The sequence below is a fragment of the Ambystoma mexicanum genome, chromosome 4p, assembly GCF_040938575.1.
Source record: "Ambystoma mexicanum isolate Mex_15411 chromosome 4p, UKY_AmexF1_1, whole genome shotgun sequence".
In the NCBI taxonomy this organism is placed as follows: domain Eukaryota; kingdom Metazoa; phylum Chordata; class Amphibia; order Caudata; family Ambystomatidae; genus Ambystoma; species Ambystoma mexicanum.
Genome location: NC_090927.1, coordinates 739,935,558 through 739,956,466, shown reverse-complemented (window position 1 = coordinate 739,956,466; position 20,909 = coordinate 739,935,558). Strand labels below are relative to the sequence as shown.

The 20,909-nt window shown below is 48.4% G+C and overlaps 1 long non-coding RNA gene across 1 annotated transcript; it reads right to left on the bottom strand.

Annotated features, from left to right (window-relative positions):
• Window positions 1-5,805: 5,805 nt before the first annotated feature.
• Window positions 5,806-20,282, bottom strand: LOC138453440 (uncharacterized). Its single transcript, XR_011260425.1, has 2 exons — window positions 19,553-20,282; window positions 5,806-17,292 (listed from the first exon to the last, which is right to left on the bottom strand). It is a non-coding gene; the product is annotated as an uncharacterized lncRNA (long non-coding RNA).
• Between the last annotated feature and the right edge of the window lie 627 nt (window positions 20,283-20,909).

Below are 20,909 nucleotides of genomic sequence, written 5' to 3'. Positions count from 1 at the left end.
CATAGCTGCGGCTCCTATAGGCCCTTATCAATGCTGAACCAGGACACAAGATATTGACGGCGGTCCTGGCCCATAGGTTGCGTAGAGTTATTAGTAAATTGATACATCCGGACCAGACAGGTTATGTCCCCAACAGAAATATAACCCACAACCATAGGCCACTCCACCGGGTGATTGAAGGGGGGAGCAAGAGCGAGGGTGAAATGGCGGTTGTGTCCCTAGATGCAGCTTTCGACTCAGTGAGGTGGCCGTGGTTGCTGGAGGCCCTGAGGGAATACGGGATAGGGCCGGGCTATGTTAGGTGGGCGAAGTTGCTGTACAGTGAGCCGCTGGCTAGGGTACGTACAGGAGCGGTGATATCTGAGAGATGGCAACTTAGCAGGGGCACCAGACAAGGGTGCCTCTGGTCCCCCATGTTATATATTCTGGCCCTGGAGCCCCTGGCAGTGTACCTTCGACAACAATATGACATGATAGGCATTGAGGTAGGGGGAGAGAAACACCCGATATCCCTGTATGCTGACGATTTGCTATTATATCTGAAATATCCGCAGGAAAATCTTCAATATATTCTGGAGGTAATGGAAAGGTATGCAGAACTGTCTGGCATAGCGGTGAACCCCCAAAAATCGAGCATGTTCCCATTGGGTAGATACAATGGAAGCCCTCCGGAGCGGTTGCCAGTGTCGTCGATACCATGGGTAGTTGGCTCCTTCCGCTACCTCGGAATAGATGTGTACCACACGGTAGAGGAGGAACATTTGCATAACACCGAGGTGGCTGTGGGAAAAATCTGTATGAGTATGAAGTTTTGGGAGAAGTTGCCGTTGGCGATGATGGGACGGGGGTGATGCTCAAAATGGTGGTCCTACCTAGGCTCTTATATTTTTTCAGCAATATTCCGTACATGATACCTAAGAAGTTTTTTGCCAAGTTGAATAGTATGTGCAGAGACTTCCTATGGCATGGCACTCGGAATAGAAAGTGAGAAGGTCTCTATAGTCATTACATACTGATAATTTTCTCTGTGTGTGGCAATGGTGTAAATAGATTAAAATTGTTTGTGAGGGGAGCTGTAATGGGTAAACGGACTACAAGCCCAAGACCGAACTTAAAAGCATCTGTCCGTTATTGAGAAATATGTGCCACTATGCAATCCAATTGGGTCCCTTATTAGTGGGATGATAGCACTATAGGACTTCTAGGGCTCTACTCAATGACAGAACCTGTTGTTTTAGGGGAAAACTTGAAGCCAGTCTCTGTTGCAACAACATTTGTTTCAGGGGGTAGTTAGAAGGGTGAAGGAGAGTAAGAAAGAAGCCACATAGGTTGGCACGTTGGAAATGTGGACTGTAGGATGTATATAATAGTATATAGATTCAGCCTGGTGGGGAGTGGCATGGATAGCCCATGAGTGGATTTAAACACAAGAAGGAGGAATCTGAACTGGGAACGGTTTTAGATAGAAAGCCATCCCATGTTAGGGTGGTGAATAGAGACAGGCTGGGCTCCTGGGCTGTTGTAGAAGTTACAGGTAAACAAGTTTTAAAAAAACAGGATGCTTTAGCAGTAGTTTACTCATAATACATCCTGGAGCTCTCTCTGCATCACAGATAAAAGATGATTTGGTTGGTTGGGATGGTAATAACCTGCAGCAGATAATGGAAGCAGTCATAAAACCTTTATTCGGCATCAAACCTTCAAGTCATTACATAATTTGACATACATAGCGTAATGTGATTTCAAATCCATCTACACACAATATGCATTTCTAAAATTGAGGAGAGCCCTGCTCGCAACCTCATACAATTATTGTTACATCCTTGTATTTAGCTGGTTGTTAAAGACAGTGAGTGCTTTCTTGACAACCAAGCCCTGTGGATATATCGTGCCGTTGCAAATACAACCTGGGGTTGAAGATTCTGTCTCAGGTACATCATAGCAGATCCTGTGTCCTTGATGCCAACCTCTTTTAGTATTGGTTTCAAATACGTGCACCAAAGGTGCTTTGTCTTTGCACAAGACAACATAAAGTACAACAAGGTCTCCCGTGACAGCTTACACATTGGACATTGGTCTGAGTTCACTTCATTCCAGGATTGTGGGAAAGCGGCCACTGGGTGAATTCCCAATCTAATTTATAGAGATTTTAGTTGAATGGTGGGGAAATTATGTCCAAATAAAAAAATTTTGTCAGATGAATTTAAAACGAGGCATTCCCTGCCCGACTTCAGCTTTGTCGCGTCAGCAATCAACAAACCTCTCGCTCTATGAAACATATCAAGCTTTATTTACATGTCGAAGCCAATCAGTTGATTTGCCTCTGTCCAGTGACATTACATGACATAGGGCTTCGATAGATTTTTCCAGCCCTAACTGGTTCCACATTCTTAACCAGAAGAGAATAGGTTTCAGTGCTGCTAGGACCCTCACTGAGAGGAACATCAAATTCCAAAAGAACCAGAGCTGACGGGGCGCTCCTGGGTAATGCCAATTTTTCCAGAAATGTATGTTCACTTGTTAAGCCTGACCATATTAGCATACCCCCATAACTCGGCCCCATACAATTATGCTGGGGTAGCCTGCTTCGCATACAAGTCCAGCGTTTGTGAAATTGCGCCTCGACCATGTTCTGCTTGGAAAGCATTAATTGATATGCTGAATTTGGTAGCTTGGAGGTCCACCTTGCAACCCAGCCTTCTGTCTCCTGGAATCGTATCCCCAGGTAGTCAAAATTCTTGACCTGTTCAAGCTGAGTTCCATTCACCCTAATGGCCGGGGAACTAGATTTTGCAAAACGTGGTTTAAAAACTAGGCCTTTTGATTTATCAATATTCAGCTGTAATTGTAGTTCTTCGCATTTAGACATAATAAAATCGCCATTGCCTTTTCTAACCCCTGCAGTTTAGTAGCCAGTAAAACAGCATTGTCTGCATAAAATAAGGCAGGGTACTTATCTGAGGCCATCTTTGGACAATCCTGACCCCCCCCCCTATCAGTGCATGTATTATCACTTGTATGTACAAATTAAATAGAAGTGGTGCCAGGGCTCAACCTTGCAGCCATCAAATGAATCAGTGATTTCCCCCCCTAGACCATATCGAACTGATGCACGGTTTTCGGAGTACACTAACCTTATTATCCAGATCAGTTGGGGTGGAGCTTTGTATGCTGATAGGAGATTCTACAATATTTATCTTGAGACTGAGTCAAATGAGGTCCTTAGATCAAGGAATGCAGCGCATACTTTCATACCTTTTAACACTGTATATTTTTTAACAAATGGAGCATAAAACAGTGGTCCAGAGTACCTTTGTTCTTTCTAAAAACCTGCCTGGAGGTCACTAATAATGTTATTTCTGTCTGCCCAATCTTGCAGGAACGTTAGAATAACCTTTCCAAAAAGCTTGCCCACACTATATATTGGGCGATAGTTGGCTGGAATATTTCTGCCTCCCTTTTTATACAGTGGAACAATTGAGGCCCTTCGCCAAAACTCTGGTATTACCCTTTCTCTTATGACCCTGTTAAAAACTCTGCACAGGATAGTGGACAAAATGCCCACCTCGTTCTTGAACAAATCGGCTGGGATTGAATCAGGCCCGCTGCTTTTCCACTTTTTTGCAATTTTATCTCTCGCTCCACCTCTCCTATGGTGATGCACATGTGATCGACCTCCAATGCCGCCAATTAGCTACCTGCTCTTCCTATTGAATCACCCAACAACTGGTCAACCTTTCCTCTTTTTACTGAGGCGCAAGTCTTAGATGCCATTCAGAGAATTAAATCTTCCTCCCCGGCGGATCCCATCCCTATTGTACTTACGAAGAAGATCGCTCCTGATCTCTTGGTAGAACTCACATCAGCAATAAATAACTCCTGTCAATCAGGATTTGTCTCCCCAGAGTTGATATCGGCTTGGGTTGTTCCTCTCCTGAAGAAGCCCTCACTTGACCCCATGGTCCCTGCTAATTTTCGTCCCATCTGCTTACTCCCCTTTTCTCTCTAAATTGCTGGAATCACTTATCACCCCTCTGCTATCCTCTTTTTTGGAATCCTCCAAGGTTCTCAACCCGGCACAAGCTGGGTTTAGACCAGGCAGAGGCACTGAGAGTGTGCTTGTGTCCGTGCAGGACATGTTTAGATTGCTTGACTCAGGTAGGGGTCGGGGCGCTGATTTTGCTGGACCTCTCGGCCGTGTTTCATACAGTCGACCACCACATCCTGCTGTCATGCCTGGCTCAGATAGGTTTATCTGGCCAGGTCCTTGCTTGGTTCACCTCTTTTCTATCAGACCGCACGCAGACCCTAGCTATGCCCACTTTTCTCTTGCACCGTTTTCTCACGTGTGGTGTCGTGCAAGACTCCTCACTGTCCCCGATCCTGTTTAATATTTATATCTGGGCTCTGGTATGCCTTATCCACGCCCACGGCCTCAACTGTTACTCATACGCCGACAACACCCAAATTCTGATCCGATTAGCTCAGGATCGTGTTGAGGTGTCGTCGCACCTTCGTAACTGCTGTGGGCGGCTGGATGGATCAGAACTGGCTCAAGCTCAACGGTGACAAGACCGAGGTGTTGGTGGTGGGCTGTCCACCGGATCCCCTATTATGGGCCACTGCCTTCTGGCCCGCTTCTTTGGGCCCCCTCCCCACTACAGTTCGTAAGGTCAAAAACGTGTTATTCTCTCTGACTCTCTCTATGTCACACCAAGTCACGGCTGTGTGTCAGGCAGGCCATTATCATATCAGGGTTTTGAAGAAGGTTCTACCTATGATACCGATACAGCCGCGCCCCCCGGTGGACGCTGCAATAGTTCTTTCCTGCTTGGGTTACTGTAATTCGCTGCATCTATCGCTGCCTATTGGCATGATTCAGTGGATACAGAACCTGGCGGCTAGACTGGCTCCTGGCACCCCATATGGAGCTCATATCACTCCGGTACTGCGCTCACTTCACTGTCTACCGGTCAGCCAGCGTATCTGCTTCAAGGCCTTGTGCATAGTTCATCGGGCTATCCACAGTCAAGGGGCCGAGTTTTTGCAGGCCAAATTCTCCCACTACTATCCAGAGCGAGATCTATGGTCCTCCACCACAGATCTCCTTGTAGTCCCAAGATATCATCGTACCAGGGTTGGCAGCCGGGCTTTCTCTGTGGCCGCTGCCAACCTCTGGAATGATCTCCCTCCGGTCATGAGGAAAATCCCCAATCATCTTACTTTTAGAAGAGTTCTTAAGACCACTCTCTTCTAGCGCCTCGCCTTTGTATCCTGCCCTCAGTGGTTCAGTCCTTCCTCTTCAGCGCCATGATGCCCTTGGGCGACCGTGCGCTCTACAAGTGAATATAACAGAACATCATAGGTCAAGGGGGTAACGGAAGCACAGAAAAGGTATTAGAAGTGGTTATCCATACTGCTGAGAGCCTGTTCCCAAATTCACATTTGGAGGTCTGGATGTGGTAGGAAAGTGTGAAGAGTGCCCTTGAGAATGCTGGCCACTTTCATTTTGATACATTGGGGCCTGCACTAATGTGATCCGTTTTGGGGCTCTGTTGGTTTTTTAGTGGCAGAGGCTTGCTTTCAGGGTGGCTGCGCTCTTTAATCAACCTTCGCCTATGCAGGTTAGTGATGTTTCCGCTCTGCATCTGAAACCAGCTAAGCCCATGGATTTGAACTGCATTTGTCCTCAAGGCCCGGCTCAAAGTGTTACAGGTTTTTTTTGCCTTGTTTCGGACAAGCAAATATTACTGCACAAGGTGGTGATATTTTCCTTATACATCACAAAACATGACATCTGCCAAACCTAGTCACATATTTGGTTATTGTTTTCCCACAAGAAGCCAGCAGCGAACAAGTACATACATTATTACTGTAGCAGTGTTACAATGCAACCGTAATCTTATTTAAGTATATTTAGATCATTCCATCACCTCGGCAAAACAAATACCCTTCAGGCATTGAATTTGGATCACTACTTCGTGGACAATTATGAAGACTGTCAAACTCATTTAACTTACGGTATACGTCAAAAATGGCAACCACGCAGCATTTTGTTCTAACAGCCGTGATGTCATGCACTGGAAGGCACAGCTCAGAACTGTTGTTGGGCTAGGGGAGGGGCCACGTGTGGTCCATGGGGAAGAGAAGAGACGATGGACTAGGTAGGTTTTCCAGGGATTGGGGTCAGTTTAGTTGTAACGTGGATTAAAGCAGGTTGCACCTGCAGTAGCTGTGTTCATGTGGTATTTGCTTGCTACAGAGCTTCAATAGCAGCCTAAGAAGGGACAGCACATTGGTGACGAGCCCAAAAGAACCCATCCAGTGGCACCTGGCCCGCGCGTTCCGTGTGTATCCAGGAGTCGTGGTGGGTCCCGGGAGGCCGTGTTAGGGACCGGAGTCAACCAGGAAGGTGCAGTGGCGTGAACGCGACATCTAATTTGGCATTGGCAGGCCACCCAAAGCAAGCGGCTCATCAGAGGGGGTGCTGTCGGGCATGGGAAGCATGTTGGTGCACCTCCAGCAGTCTCTTTCTCTCCCCCTCCGTATTGTCGGCAACAGGCGAGGGAGCACACTGTCTGACAGGTTAGTCAGTGCAGCATATTGCGTAGCGCCACCTGGAAAATAAAGCATGTGCTAGGGCCACCAGAGGTATGCTGTTTTGACCCAGCACAGGTGAAACGAGTAAGGCAGACAACCATCAGCTCACAGTGCCTGTCTTAGGAGGCTTTTACTGTCGCCAGACAGAACAAGCTGCTGGCGCCCCATCACGTGCAATGCAGCAGGAAAGCATGTACAGCAACACCTTACAGAACATGAGTCACCACAAGGAATAGGTCCAGGAAAACACTGTTTGGTGTCCCAGAAGACACATACCGACAAGGCTGTGCAGCCTGTGTGGGTGCAAAAGAAAAAGAAGAAGGAACGGCCAATTTGAATAAATCAACCACACATTTTCACAACATCAGCGAAGGAAACTTCACCATGTCAGACAGTGAGGTACCGGCCCCGAGGTCAGCAAGGCCCTCAAATGCTTTTCAGCAGACCCCAGGTGAGTCGCTACTCATGCACCTGCTCCCTGAATTTGATCTGCGCGACACCAGCAATCTGGGACCAAGATGGGGCACTGGCTCAGAGACTTCAAGTTCCATGTGGGGGCCATGGGTCTCACCAACAACACAGGCATGAAGAACATGCTTTCACGCGCAATGAGGGACAGTGCAGGAGAACTACTTGACACAGACGGCATCGTTTCAAGACCTACATAAATGTTTTCCAACTATTTTGCACCCCACACAAACGTGGACTATGAGAGGCACATTTTTCACATGACACACCAAGAAAAAGGCGAATCCCTAGACAACTTTTTGATGCAACTGCGTATTAAGATCAAACATTGTGAATTCCACCAATATTCCAACAATGAAGCACTGCGCTCTCAGGTCATAAGCGGCTGTGAATCTTAGACTTTACGCAAGAAATAGTTACACAAACAACGCTCACTGGAAGAAATACTCGCTCTTGCTCTCATGGAATCTGCCATTGACCATCAAATGGACAACATGAATAAAGTGACCATACAGCCCCAACAAGCAGTGGGCGAGTCTGTTCACAAACTCACGACAACCACCACCGATGCCCCCAGACGCAGTGACACCACATGGTTCAAGTGTGGCTATGAATATCTTCATGCGCGTGCGTGCCCGCGCTATTACAAAAGTGCACTGCTTGTGGCTGCAAGGACCACTTTAAGACTGTCTGCAAAAATGCCCCGCTAGCACCACAAGGCAGAGGAATGCCAAAAGAGAGATGGAGAGCCACCAAGACCAGCTCGTGTACAGGAGGGGCCCACGATGAAACAAGATACAGGGTGGAGGACCGCGAGAGCTCAAGAGCATATGCCCGCAGAAAACACCTAACATCGAGACGGACAGGGGCAGTGGCGCCCCAGACATCATGTCTGCAACATTGAGGTGCAGTCACCATCAAGCAGCAACTCAGTATCATCAACGGATGAGCAACGAAAGAAGGGCTACGTATGGACACTAAACAATGCCATGGCTAAGGAGCACAGCCCGACGTTGATCATGCAGGTCAATGACACCCCTGCAGAGTTTCTCATCGACACAGGGGCGACGATCAACATCCTGAGCGAGGAGGCATACAATAGTCGCATGCAAACCCCAAAACTGAGACTGTTGACCATAGACATTTACCCATATGGGTCAACATCCTGAGCGAGGAGGCATACAATAGTCTCATGCAACCCCCAAAACTGAGACCGTCGACCATAGACATTTACCCATATGGGTCCACCACTCCCTTGCCATGCTGGAGAGCCATTTCTGATGCCTGCTCGCATAAGTCTCACGCAGCACGCCTCCAGTTTCATGTGCTCAAGAGGGAGACCAATAGCGGATGTATCCTCAGCTTTAAGACTGCAGTAGACATGAGACTAGTACAAGTCCTATACCAGTTGATGGCGGAAAAAATACCTGGCGAAAGTTGACATCGAAAAGGCATTCCCAAAACTGTTCAGGACTAGGCAAGTTCAAAAACTGCAAAATACAAACCCAAATGTCAAACCAATAGCCCAACACGATCAGGGCATCCTGATAAACATACAGAGACAGGTGAAGGATGAGCTCAAAAAACTACTGGACCAGCAAGTCATTGAACCAGCGGTAGGGCACACGCCCAGTGTCCCACACAGTGGCCAGTCCCCAAGAAGGCAGCGGAAGGTTCCCTTTGATTATGTGTAGACATGAGGAGAGCAAACAAGGTGATACAAAGAGAGATACCAAGGGCCGCGAATCACAGGCATGATTCACTGGCTCCATTGGGCGTAGGTATTCTCGAAACTGGATCTCACAAAAGGGTACCACCAGCTGGACATCGCCCCTCAGAATCAAGATACAGCACTACATTTGTGATGCACGTGGGCCTATTCCGTTAAAACCTGATCAGTTTCGGAATATCTTCCGCAGCTGACATTTTTCAAGATTAAATCCACAAGGTCTTTCGGCACATACCAAACTGCCTGAACTACTCGACGACGTCCTAGTGTTTGGAAAATCTACAGAGGAACACAATGCTGCACATCGGAGTATATTCCGCACTCGAGGCAGCGGGGTTGACACTCAACAAGAGCAAGTGCAAGTTTCGCAAGAGATCACTGCGATTCTTGCGACATATTTTCTCAGAAAGAGCAATGTGCCTGGACCCAGACAAGATGGCAGTGCTCAACAGTGCCACAAGACCACAGAATGTGTCTGAGTTACGATCCTTTCTCGGACTCACCAGTTATTGCTCCAGGCACCTGCAAGACGCCACCATCAGTGCGTCCCCATCAGTGCGCCCCTCCCGACAACTCACCAAACGTGACGAGGTGTTTTAATGGACACAGGAGTGCCAGGTCGCTTTTGAAGACATCCAAAACGCCATGTCCAAGGCCGAAGACATGGGGTACTTTCATGCTGACCGAACCAGAGGTAGTCGTGGGCGCAAGCACTGTCGGCCTCAGCGCCATTTGACTTAACAAGTCAGCAACAACCCACAACACAACTTCATAGTGGCATACGCTAGTCAGAGCCTCACACGCACAGAACAAGCTTACTCACAGGCCCGTCGTGGGGGCCCGTGAGTATTTCCATTTATTCCTCTAAGGGAAGGCTTTCACGGTTGTTACGGACCAGCAGGCCCTCCTGGCTATTTTTGGCATCCCAAGAGCTAGAATGCCACAGAGAATTGCAAGGTGGGGTCTGTGACTGCAGGATTACAAATGTACTGTTGTTCACTGGCCTGGGAAGGAAGCAAATCCGGATGACTACCCGTCCAGGCACCCGACGGGATCAGCAGGAGCCAGCCAGTCAATCGCAGATGATTACCTCAATTATATGGTACACCACATGCAATCTTTACCCATGGACTGGGCTACTCTCAGAAGTTTATTTATTGGTCACTTATTAGGCGCTTATACAATTAGCAAAATTGTTTAAAAGCGCCCACAGTTCAAGTGCATAGGGGGGGGGGGAAGGATAAGGTGCTTTGATGCTCATGGAGAAGTGCTCAGGGAAAGTGCTAAGAGAAGAACGTAAGTGCAACCACCGGTGTGTGGGTGAGCAAAATAAGTGCAGTAGAAAGACAGCAGCTGGGATGAGAGATGTGGGGGGGGGGGGGTGTGGTCAAGGCCTGAGGACACCCAAGGGCCCAGCAGAACCGTCACACTGGTGCAAGATTAGCAGGGAACAGAGGAGCAGGAGGATGTAACGGGAAAGTTCTTGAGGTTTTTTCTGAACTTAGGGAGGCCTCCCTCAAGATGCAGAGGGAGAGGGAGGCTGTTCCGCAGGAGGGAGCCAGACAAGGAAAGTGATCCCCCACCAGCTCTCTGTTTAGCAAAGCGCATGCAGGGAGTTGGTGCCGGAGGAACGGAGGAGTCTAGAAGGAGAGCATTTGGCTGGGAAGCGTTGAAGAGAAGAGTGGTCCACGGCCCCAGATAGCCTTGTGTATGATACAGAGGGATTTAAATTGAATCTGTGCTCGGACCAGGAGACAGTGAAGGCTTTGTAAGCCAGGAGAGATGCGGTTCCTGGGATTGAGGCCAAGGATAAGTCTTGCTGCCCGATTCTGTGTTAGCTGGAGGGGGTCGCAGGGTAGAGGAAGGAAGATTAAGGAGGAGGCTATTGCAGTAGTCTAGCCTGGAGAGAACCAGAGCACGGGTGAGTGAGTCTCTGTGGGAAGGTGAGGAATGGAAGAGTCCCTTTGATAAGGAAATGCGAGTCGGAACGTGATCAGCCCTGCACATCATCGCAGGCTGTCTATCAAAGGGAAAAATTAAACATGCCGGGGCGCAGGCTAAGAGTCCGGCCGTGCTGTACAGGATGATGTGCGTAGCCTGGAGCTGGTGCATGATGAGCTCACGGTAGGAGAAGATTACATCATCATGAAAGGATGCAGAGTTGTCTTACCCAGCAAATTACGACAGCGAGTCATCCATATTGCTCACGAGGGACACCAGGGAACGGTGTCCACAAAACGTCTGCCAAGACAGAAGGTCTGGTTCCCCAAACTGGACGTCATAGTGGAGGACACGATCCAGAACTGCGCCACATGTCGGGTCGTGGCACCACCTCCTCACCCCAGTCCACTACACATGTCCCCGCTTCCGGAGGGAATGTGGAAAGAAGTGGCCGTGGACTTCTTCGGGCCACTGTGGGATGGGTCGCACATGTTAGTGCTGATCGATGAACATCCCCGTTTCCCGGGCGCTCAATCAAGCCCACCTCTGCAATCTACGTCATACCCATGCTGGATTGAATGCTCTCGACCTACGGCATTGACAAAGTAATCAAGTCAGACAATGGCCTGCCATTCATCAGCCAGGACTTTGCAAACTTCGCAAGGTACATGGGGTTTCAACACCGGAGGATCACACCATTATGGCCATAGGCCAACAGCATTGCAGAACGCTTCATGGCAAATGTCAATCTCTCAGGTGGCCAACGCCACCAACATCTCATTTGAACAGACGTTATACCAGCTACTCCGTGAGTACTGGCACACCATGCACAGCACCACGGGAGTGTGTCCTGCGGATCTCATGTTTGGGTGAGACATCAGCACCCGCATACCGGAGGGCCCATGCACTCACCCCACAAGCCTGTTAGAACAAGCCAGTGCTTGTGGCCTGGCGGAAAAGGCCAAAATTAAGAACATGGCGGACCCCAGGCGAGGAGTCAGGGAGAGCAACAAAGAGGTGGGCGATCAAGTGGTAGTGATGCAGCCAGGGCTCGCAATAAGGATCCCACTTTTGCACCGGAATGGCTGGTAATAACCAATGAAAGAGGAACAATGTGGACAGCTCAAGGGGGGAGGAGGGTTCTCATAAAACAAACAATCACCCGAAACACCTTGCACTTCAGCAAATGCTCTGTCGAGGACATGCGCCCGTGGTACCCTACCCAGGCTGACCGGCAGGATTCTGACTCAGGCCCAAGTCAAAAAGGAAGATCTTCTGGGAATCATTCTGGAGTCATCTGGTGACTCCATCCTAGAGACCTCCATGGGTAGCTCAGGGAGACCATCTGAAACCATCCTGAAGTATGTGTATAGGCCGAAAAATTTAAATGAGATGACTAGAGTTATCACAGAAACTACTCCAGGATGAGTTCCGATTACTTCCAGTGATGATCTTGGATTACTCCAGGATGACCCCATGACAACTTCAGGATGGGTGGGGGATTACTCCAGGATGACCCCATGAATATTTCAGGATAGGTGGAGATTACTCCAGTATGAAAACTTCAGGATGGGTGGGGATTACTACAGGGTGGTTCCAGGACGTTAGGATGGTTTGGAATTGTGAATGATTACTGCAGACAACTCCAGGACGAGTTATTTCATAATGCTTCCAAAGGATCTGGGAAAAGGGTTTTGTTTACCCCAGGATATATCCCTTGTGAGCAAGATGGGTGGTATTACTTTAGGGCGAGTCTAGTTAGACTTATGGATAGTGTACTGGAAAACCTCAAGGGAATTTGCAGCTGTCACTTTCTATATTTGCCTTCGATGCTAGAGCACTCAAATGTCGTTAACCAAGTTTGCTGATTTAGTGTACAAAACTACAAAGCCACCCCACAAGGTCACAAACCAACCTGTAAACTCACTAATTACATTTCTCAGCTCTAGCTAACATGGCGTCACACCCAATAAACTCCCACAATTACAAATCACTGCACTAAAATACAAACTTTCAGTGACATAAACAGAATTAGTAGTGGGGGCTGACGTAGCAACCTGGTGTGGGGATGTTCCTATTCCATTGCATTTAAAGACCATACTCTGAATGATTGAGCAGGTGTGTGGGAATGTGTAGGTGTCACTTCACTGTTTTAACAGGCATGGCAGTCACATTGGCCGCCCCTACATAAAACCAAAGAGCCTTTGATTGCCTGAAAGCTGACTCCAGCGCGATTGGTTGCCTCTCCCACCTATCTCAGCTGGCACTTCTCGACCTGTACTTCATGGTCAAAAGTACTTAAATTGTCTTCGCTTCGTGCGCTCTCACTCCCACTGCTTACACTTCTGTAACGCTGTGCTTCGATACTTGTGACTTAAATTGAATTTAGGTGTGCTCGCACCCAACATTACCTTGTGACCGACTCTTAAGATCCACTTGACCACCTGTGAGTTAAGGTCAGAACTGTGCACTGCAGCCCCCTCCCTCTTTATCGCTCTGCCTCTCGCTTCCTTCCTTTTGCTCCGAGATGGCACTCTCCATCTGTCCAATCTACTCCAACTGCTACACTATCACATATCCATCCTCTTAAAATCTGGACAGAATGTATTTTTTTTTTTTTAAAAACACTCTTGTTGCAATCCCTGGCATCCCAATTGCAGACACTTATGTCAGTGCATCCTCCAGTCGGCCATCCTTTGCTCCGTCCCATCTCCAGGCCTATGGACTTCTCATCTCATCTCTACTCTCCCACCTTACTCTTCCACTACCATTAATGGCAGCACCAAGTGGGAAGTCCTCTTGGCAGGCTTCTTCTCATCTTGCTGCTGAATTAATGTCTACTTCAAGGGCACAATCCTGGTTCAAGGCCAACCCCCTTCTCTTTGACCGGATCCTGCTGTCTCATCAACTTCCTTCCTTCTCCTGCCTCTCCCCCTAGCCCCCTGCTCTGCCACCTCTGACTGAAGCACCACGCCCTTGTACTCCACCACAAAAAACATTCAAAGGCAGCGAGTGTCTCCACCTGGCGACCCCTCAACGCACGCTCAGCCAACAAACACTCTGCTGCCATCTGCCTTCTTCAAGACACAGACCATGACATGCTCACACTCACTGAGACTTTGTTCAATGCCAGCTCAGTCACTTCCTTTGACTCACTCTTACCCAATGGCTTTAAGATCACCCCTCATTCTCACTGGCTGGCGGTGGGGTTGCCTTAATCTTCCATGAGTGGATTCCTTCTTCCATCCTACCCACTCAGCTCTATTTGTCATTTGAGAGCCTAGTATGCAAAGTGATCATCTCTCCCTCCTCCACCCTGACCATTGCTACCATTTACTGGCCTCCAGGCGCTTCCTCTCTGAGTGGACTGATTTCTGTTCCTCCTTACTCTCTACCACCTCCAACCTGCCAAACTTGGATGACTTCCACATCCACTTAGACTCCCCATGCGCAGCATCCACCCTCTTCGTTGACCTCTGCACCTCCCTATCCCTCTCCATTTTTCCATCTGGTCCAACCCACTCTGCCAGAAACACGTTGGACGCCATCATCCATTTCGACCTCCCTCTCTCATCTCCTCTGGTCACCCCTCTCTCAATCTAACCACTCGCTTCTCGCCTCCCATCTGGGTCCCTATGGCCTTGAACTCCTCCAAATGCCCTGCCAACCTCGTTCATGAACATCCGTCCGATGAAATGAGTGTCAGCTGCTACCTTCACTACCACCTTCATTCCCCCTTACCCACCCAACTCAGCCTATACCTCTGATTCTGCTCTTAGAAACCTCTATCTTTCCATTACCAACACTCTTGACATCCTTGCCCCAGTCATGAAGATCCGCCTGAAACCTGTTTCTAAGTGTAACACCTGGTACGACTCTGAACTTGCAGACCAAAAACTTAAGTGCAGGGCTGCAGAACAGAAGGGACAAACTTCAGGATCACCCTCTGACAAACTGGCCTGCCGCCTGCTTCAAAAGGCACTACAGACTCTATATCCATGCAAGAAAAAGGGCCAACATTCAGGCACGAGCATCTGGCACATCCAACAACACGGCTGAACTCTACAAAATCTGCAGGTAACTTGCCAACCCGTCTGCAGCATCCTCTGCCCCATTCCTTCCCAGGTCCTTTGCAATGCACTTGTCTCTCACTTCACCTCCAAAACTCAGGCCATACTGAACAGATTTGTCACACACTCTTGCAACCCATCCCTCCCCTGGCCTCCCCTTTTCTTCTTCACCTCTGTCTGTCCGGAAGAAGTCATCAGAGTAGCAAACTCTCGCTGATCTTTATAACCATTCCTTTGCTACTGGCTCTTTTCCATTCTCCCTCAAGCATGCTCTTGTGCGCATCCCGCTTTAAAAACCGTTGGCAGACCCTTCCTGCCCAGCCAACTATCCCTCCATCTCCATCACCCCTTTCATGGGGAAACTGCTTGATAAGGTGGCCCTCCCCCCAACTTAACTCCCACACTGAACTTGTTGGCGGTCTTCAGAACCATCAGTCTGTATTCCGAGCAGTCAGAGGCACGGAAACTGCGCTTCTGAATACCTGTGAAGAACTGCTCGCATCCCTTGATTCCAACTCTCCTGCTGTCCTCATCCTCCTTGATCACTCTTCTGCATTTGACACATTGAACGATTGCATCCCCATAAAAAAGCTCCATGATTCCCTTGGTATCTCAGAGCGGGCACTGTACTGGCTTACCTCCTTCCTCACTGACCGCTCTTCCAAAGTCATACTGGGCACCTTCTCCTCCACCTGTGGCAGTCTCCTGTCCTGGGCTCTATTCTTTCGCCTTGGCTCTTTAACATGTACCTTACTCTACTGGCACGCCTCATTTCCTCATTCTCCCCCAACTTCAGTGCTGTGCTGGCACACAACTCTTCTTCACACTTCCTACAGACACCCTTGCACCCTCCTTCATCCCCGACTGGCTCTCAGCCATCCAGGCACGGTGTACTTCTAATCATCTTTGCCTCAATGCCAGCAAACAGAGATCCTCCCTATTCGGACCCCAGCACCCAACTTCTTCCCTTTAATCTGGCCTTCTTCCTTGGGCTCTCCCCTGCTCCCTCTACAAGCAAGAAACCTCCGAGTCATCTTCGACTCCTCGCTCTCTCCTTCCTCCCTCATACTCAGGACATTGCCAAGAAGTCCCACTTTCAGCTTTTCCTTCTGAAAGGAATTCTACCTTTCCCCACCTTCCCCCAGAGACTCAATGTTACTTGAGCACTGGTTCTCGCCAGGCTTGACTATTGCAATAGCTTCCTTCTTAATCTACCTTCAACCACTCTGCAACCCCTCCAGCTAATCCATAATAGGGCAGCGAGACTTATCCTAGGCCTCAAGCCCAGGGACCTGCCTCTCTCCTGCCCTACAAAGTCTCCACTGACTCCTGATCGCAGCACAAATTACATTAAACTCCCTCTGCATCATCCACAATGCTGTCAGGGGCCAGGGACCACTATCTGCAACTCTTCCTGACCAAATACTCCCCCTCTAGACATCTGCGTTCCTCTGGCACCAACTCCTTGCGTGTGAAGCCCTTTGCTAATCAGAGAGCAGGCGGTCGATCATAGGCTCCCTTCTTTGGAACAGCCTCCCCCTCCCTCCCTCTTGAGCAGGACCTCCTTCAGTTCCGGAAAAGCCTCAAGAGCTTCCTCTTTCTTCCCTCCCACTCTCCGTTGCTAATCGCACAGTAGCTTGACTGATGTGCAGGGCCCTTATGCATCCTCTGGGCCCTGACCTCCCACATCTCATCATCCTAGCTGCTGTTTATCCTCTGAACTTGCCTCAGCTTCACCCTCCCACCTACTGCTCTCCATGAGCACCACAGGACCAATCCCATACCCCTCTCCCCTTGCACGTCCTGAACACTCACAAGTCATAGTAGGTTTGTATTCCCCTCCTATTGTCTCTTCTTTTTGTTGTATTTAACATTGTTGTCATTACATTGTCCCCTTCCTGTAGGTGCTTGGAAATAGTATTTGCTTCCAAGTGAAAAACAAAAACAATTCTGTAACAAGGACATACTGTTGAGAAGACGTGTTGATCGAGTTGAGCTTACAAAATTAGATAGATCTGTCCGACAAAACTTTTGTAGCAGACAATTGACTGTTTTGTAGTTGTTGCGCAGCTACATCTTTGGAAACTGCAACATTACATGGAGACATCTGCCAATTTATTTCTGCGTCAATTGTCCAGGTCAAGTAACACATGCTGGTTCTGAGGAAGGAATGAAGAACACCAGCCATCCCTGCCAAAATACATAGGTTTTCCAGATTCTGTCACCAGAACTGAACAGGCATTAGGGAATATTTGGTTTCCACACATAAGCTTTTACAATATAATTCTCTTTTGTTTTTTTCTCTGCATCTTCTTCTTGCAGTTCACACAATACTCTTAATTCCAAGATTGCCAGATTACACCAGTTGCTGCTTTTCCTCCTCTACCTTTCTTTTTAAAGGCTGCATATGTCCCTCTGCAAAGGCACGATAGGTTTTAATTATTTCTTCAAATGTTTTCTGTATCTTAATACACCATTTCTTGGCTGCGGGTATGAAAAAGGCAAGTTAAAACTTCAAAAGGTGACTATCAATACAACAGACTTTGTGCTTTAGCTGTACACTAGGGTAAGTGACTCCCCTTAAGCACGATTCCATCCAGCCGCTTGGTTTCATTTTTACTTATTCTTTCACTCCTTGACATTTTCTCTCCCTCCCCACCCATGTGATTTCATTATTTATTCTTGTGCTCCTTGGCACATTCCCTCATCCCCATGCAGCTACCGACAACTCGTTCTCGCTGCACACATACTCTAATCTAGCCTACAGTCCCCGATGGCAGTTCAACCCATATAGCTTTGAGATCATACCAACGGTAAAAGGTGCGCTACAAATACCCAATAACAAAAGAAATCATGAAGGCCATCTATACTCTAAAGCATGGGTGCACAACATACGGCCCGCGGGCCAGTTGCGGCCCGCCATGCTCTTTTGTCTGGCCCGCGAGGCACAAAGACTTTACTAATGGAGGGCGGCCCGTGGCCGCCCTCCATTAGGAAAGTCTTTGTTGTCTTCCGGGCCGGACAAAACACTGGCCCTCATTGGCTCAGCACACACACACACCACGTCGCTCCTACGAGCCACGTAATGCGTGTGTGCTGCACCAATGGAGGGCCAGCACTACGGCTGGCGTGGTCCATAAGGCTTGATGCCGGAAGGCATTTCAGCCTTGGACCACGCCAGCCGTAGTACGATTGCAGCGTTCCAGCTTACCTGCCGCTTACCTGCCTGCCTTCCAGCACGTCTCCGGTAGGTGGTCTGTTTGCGTGTCGGGTTTGTTTTGCTTTATGTTTGTGTGTGTATGAATGTTTGTGTGTATGTTGAGATGCGGGGGTGGGGGGTGTCGGATGTGTATGAATGTTTGGATTTGAATGTATTTTGTGTGTATGTTGAGAAGCGGGGGAGGAGGGGATGTCGGATGTGTATGAATGTTTGGATTTGAATGTATTTTGTGTGTATGTTGAGATGCGGGGTGGGGGCTGTCGGATGTGTATGAATGTTTGGATTTGAATGTTTTTTGTGTGCCGAGTTGTGGGGTGGGGGGTTCGGGTCTGTATGGGTGCATGTTTGTGTGTGTGCTGAGTTGGTGGGGGGGGGGGTTCGGGTCTGTATGGGTGCATGCTTGGAAGTGTGTGCTGAGTTGGGGGTGGGGGGTTCGGGTCTTTATGGGTGCATGTTTGTGTGTGTGCTGATTTGGGGGGGTGGGGGGTTCGGGTCTGTATGGGTGCATGTGTGTGTGTGCTGATTTGGGGGGTGGGGGTTCAGAGTTGGGGGTTTCAGGTCGTTATGTGTGCATGTTTGTGTGTGTGCTGAGTTGGGGGTGCCATGGGGCATAGTGTTTGGTTGGGGATGAGGGTGCCATGGGGCATAGTGTTTGGTTGGGGGTGAGGGACATGGGGCATAATGTTAGGTTGGGGGTATGGGGACTATGGGGAACATGGGGCATAGTGTTTGGTTGCGGGTGAGGGGGGCCATGGGGCATAGTGTTTGGTTGGGGGTGAGGGGGCCATGGGGCATAGTGTTTGGTTGAGGGGTGGGGGCGCCATGGGGCATAGTGTTTGGTTGAGGGGTGGGGGGCCATGGGGCATAGTGTATGGTTGGAGGTTGAGGGAGCATTGGGCATAGTGTTTGGTTGGGGGTGGGAGCCATGGGGCATGGTGTTGCACTCCAAGAGTGAACCCAATAATAAGGCTAAAACAGGCACAGTTAGGAGATGTACATCCTTTGCTTTTTGAGGAAACCTGACTCAAACGAAGGCCATACTCCTCTTGGGCAACCCAAATAGCAAACTGTAGCAGTCCAAAATAACGGCATGTCCAATCTAGGGTCAATAAAATATATACAAGTTAATTAAACAGGCGAGATATAATTACTAAATAGAAATAAATTATGACATTGGAAAATGTGTAGTACAAAATGTAAGTTTGAAATGCAAATAAAAATCGTTACCCCTCAAAAACATTCTTTTTCCATGTGTTTAGTACAAATTGGGGGTTTAAAAAGCCCCCTACCATGCCCCGCCCACATTTACTTTTCGGCCCACTATAGCCCTCATGTAAGGTACTTTCGGCCCTCTGTCAATATCAGTTGTGCACCCCTGCTCTAGAGATACTGTAAAAGAGAGGTCGGCATTGTGCAGCACTCTGCATGTGTGAAAAAAGGGTATGCCTCCACGTAGTGATGTCAGATGTAGCCTCCTCCCACAAAAATCAAATAGAAAGACAAAAAAAAAACAAAATTGCTTACCTGCCACTGGAAAAACCCTAGCGCTTTGAAATACTTTTCTTCACTTCACGTATTTCTCTTCCACTTTGATCAAGACCCTCCATCAGCCATTTACAATTAACCTCACCCGGAATTGCCAATTGGTCCAATTCCCCACACTTTCCAAAACACTGAGAATTGTCACAATCAAAGAAAAGCACATTAAAGACTGCCATGATTTGAAATATTATCTAAAAGAAGAAAGGAAAAAAAAAGAATTAAAAAAAAAAAAAATAAGGTACATTCAGTGTATTTGTGAAACATGTCTGTATCCAAAACTATAAATGTATAGTGGGCGTGCTATGGATATGTTCCTGCCTGAAGTGTCCCTATTTGTGAGTGAAGCTTGGTAACTTTCACCCATTGTGGTTTCAACTGGTTTCATCTGCTCACCAACAAAACTAGAGGTGGGTGTTCTGGAGAGGCAATATGTTACGACCTGGAGAGCTCTTGTACCTAAAATGCTTCAGTGTCATTTTGTGTGTGTTTTCTAAAAGACAAGCACCTTTTTCAGTTTCTTAAATGTAAATATCAACCTTAGATCATGCCAGCTTGCGGACAGCAACAAGTACAGGAAATTATAGGAACCGGAAATAGGAAGGTATGCAGGGACAGAACCCATAACCAAAGTGATCTATACTGGGGGGAACAAAAAGCAAATATTACACCTTTGCTAATATGAGCCAGGCGATATCCTCAAGAAAGAATCAACAGAAGCATTGCTACTATGCCATACATTTACTACAGCTGAAATAGTGCAGCGCTCACAAGCAGTGGAAAAATACTGCAAAAAAGTAAACCTAGCCATGCCATGGGTAAATTTTGCACATGCATGATTCTCTCACACATGCGCCACGGCTTGATAGACGTAGGTAAGCCAAATTATTATTTAGAGCAGTGGTCTTCAAACTTGGTCTGGGCCCCCCTGAGCAAAATGTGGGCAGGCCAGGTCCCCCGAAAAATGCCAAATGGACAGTATGTACAAATGGCTATGAACTATTGCACGCCGTCACCGCACCCAACTCCCACTATAGTCCCTGGGCTCCCCCACCTGCTCCCATCACAGTCGCTTGGCTCCCTCTTCCAACTGCTACCCAGTCCCTGGGCACTCCCCCACCCCATCACAGACCCTGGGGCTCGTCCCACCCTACTCCCACCACTATCCCAGTGCTTCTGCCCATCCTACTCCCACCACAGTCCCTGTTCTCCACCACCCCGTTCCCAATACAGTCTGAGGGCCAGTGGGAACTGGTGAATTTTTTTAAGTGGAGGCGCATAAATATTTACCACAAAAATGCCATAGCAACCGAGCACAGCGAGGGAGCCCGAACCAATCAAT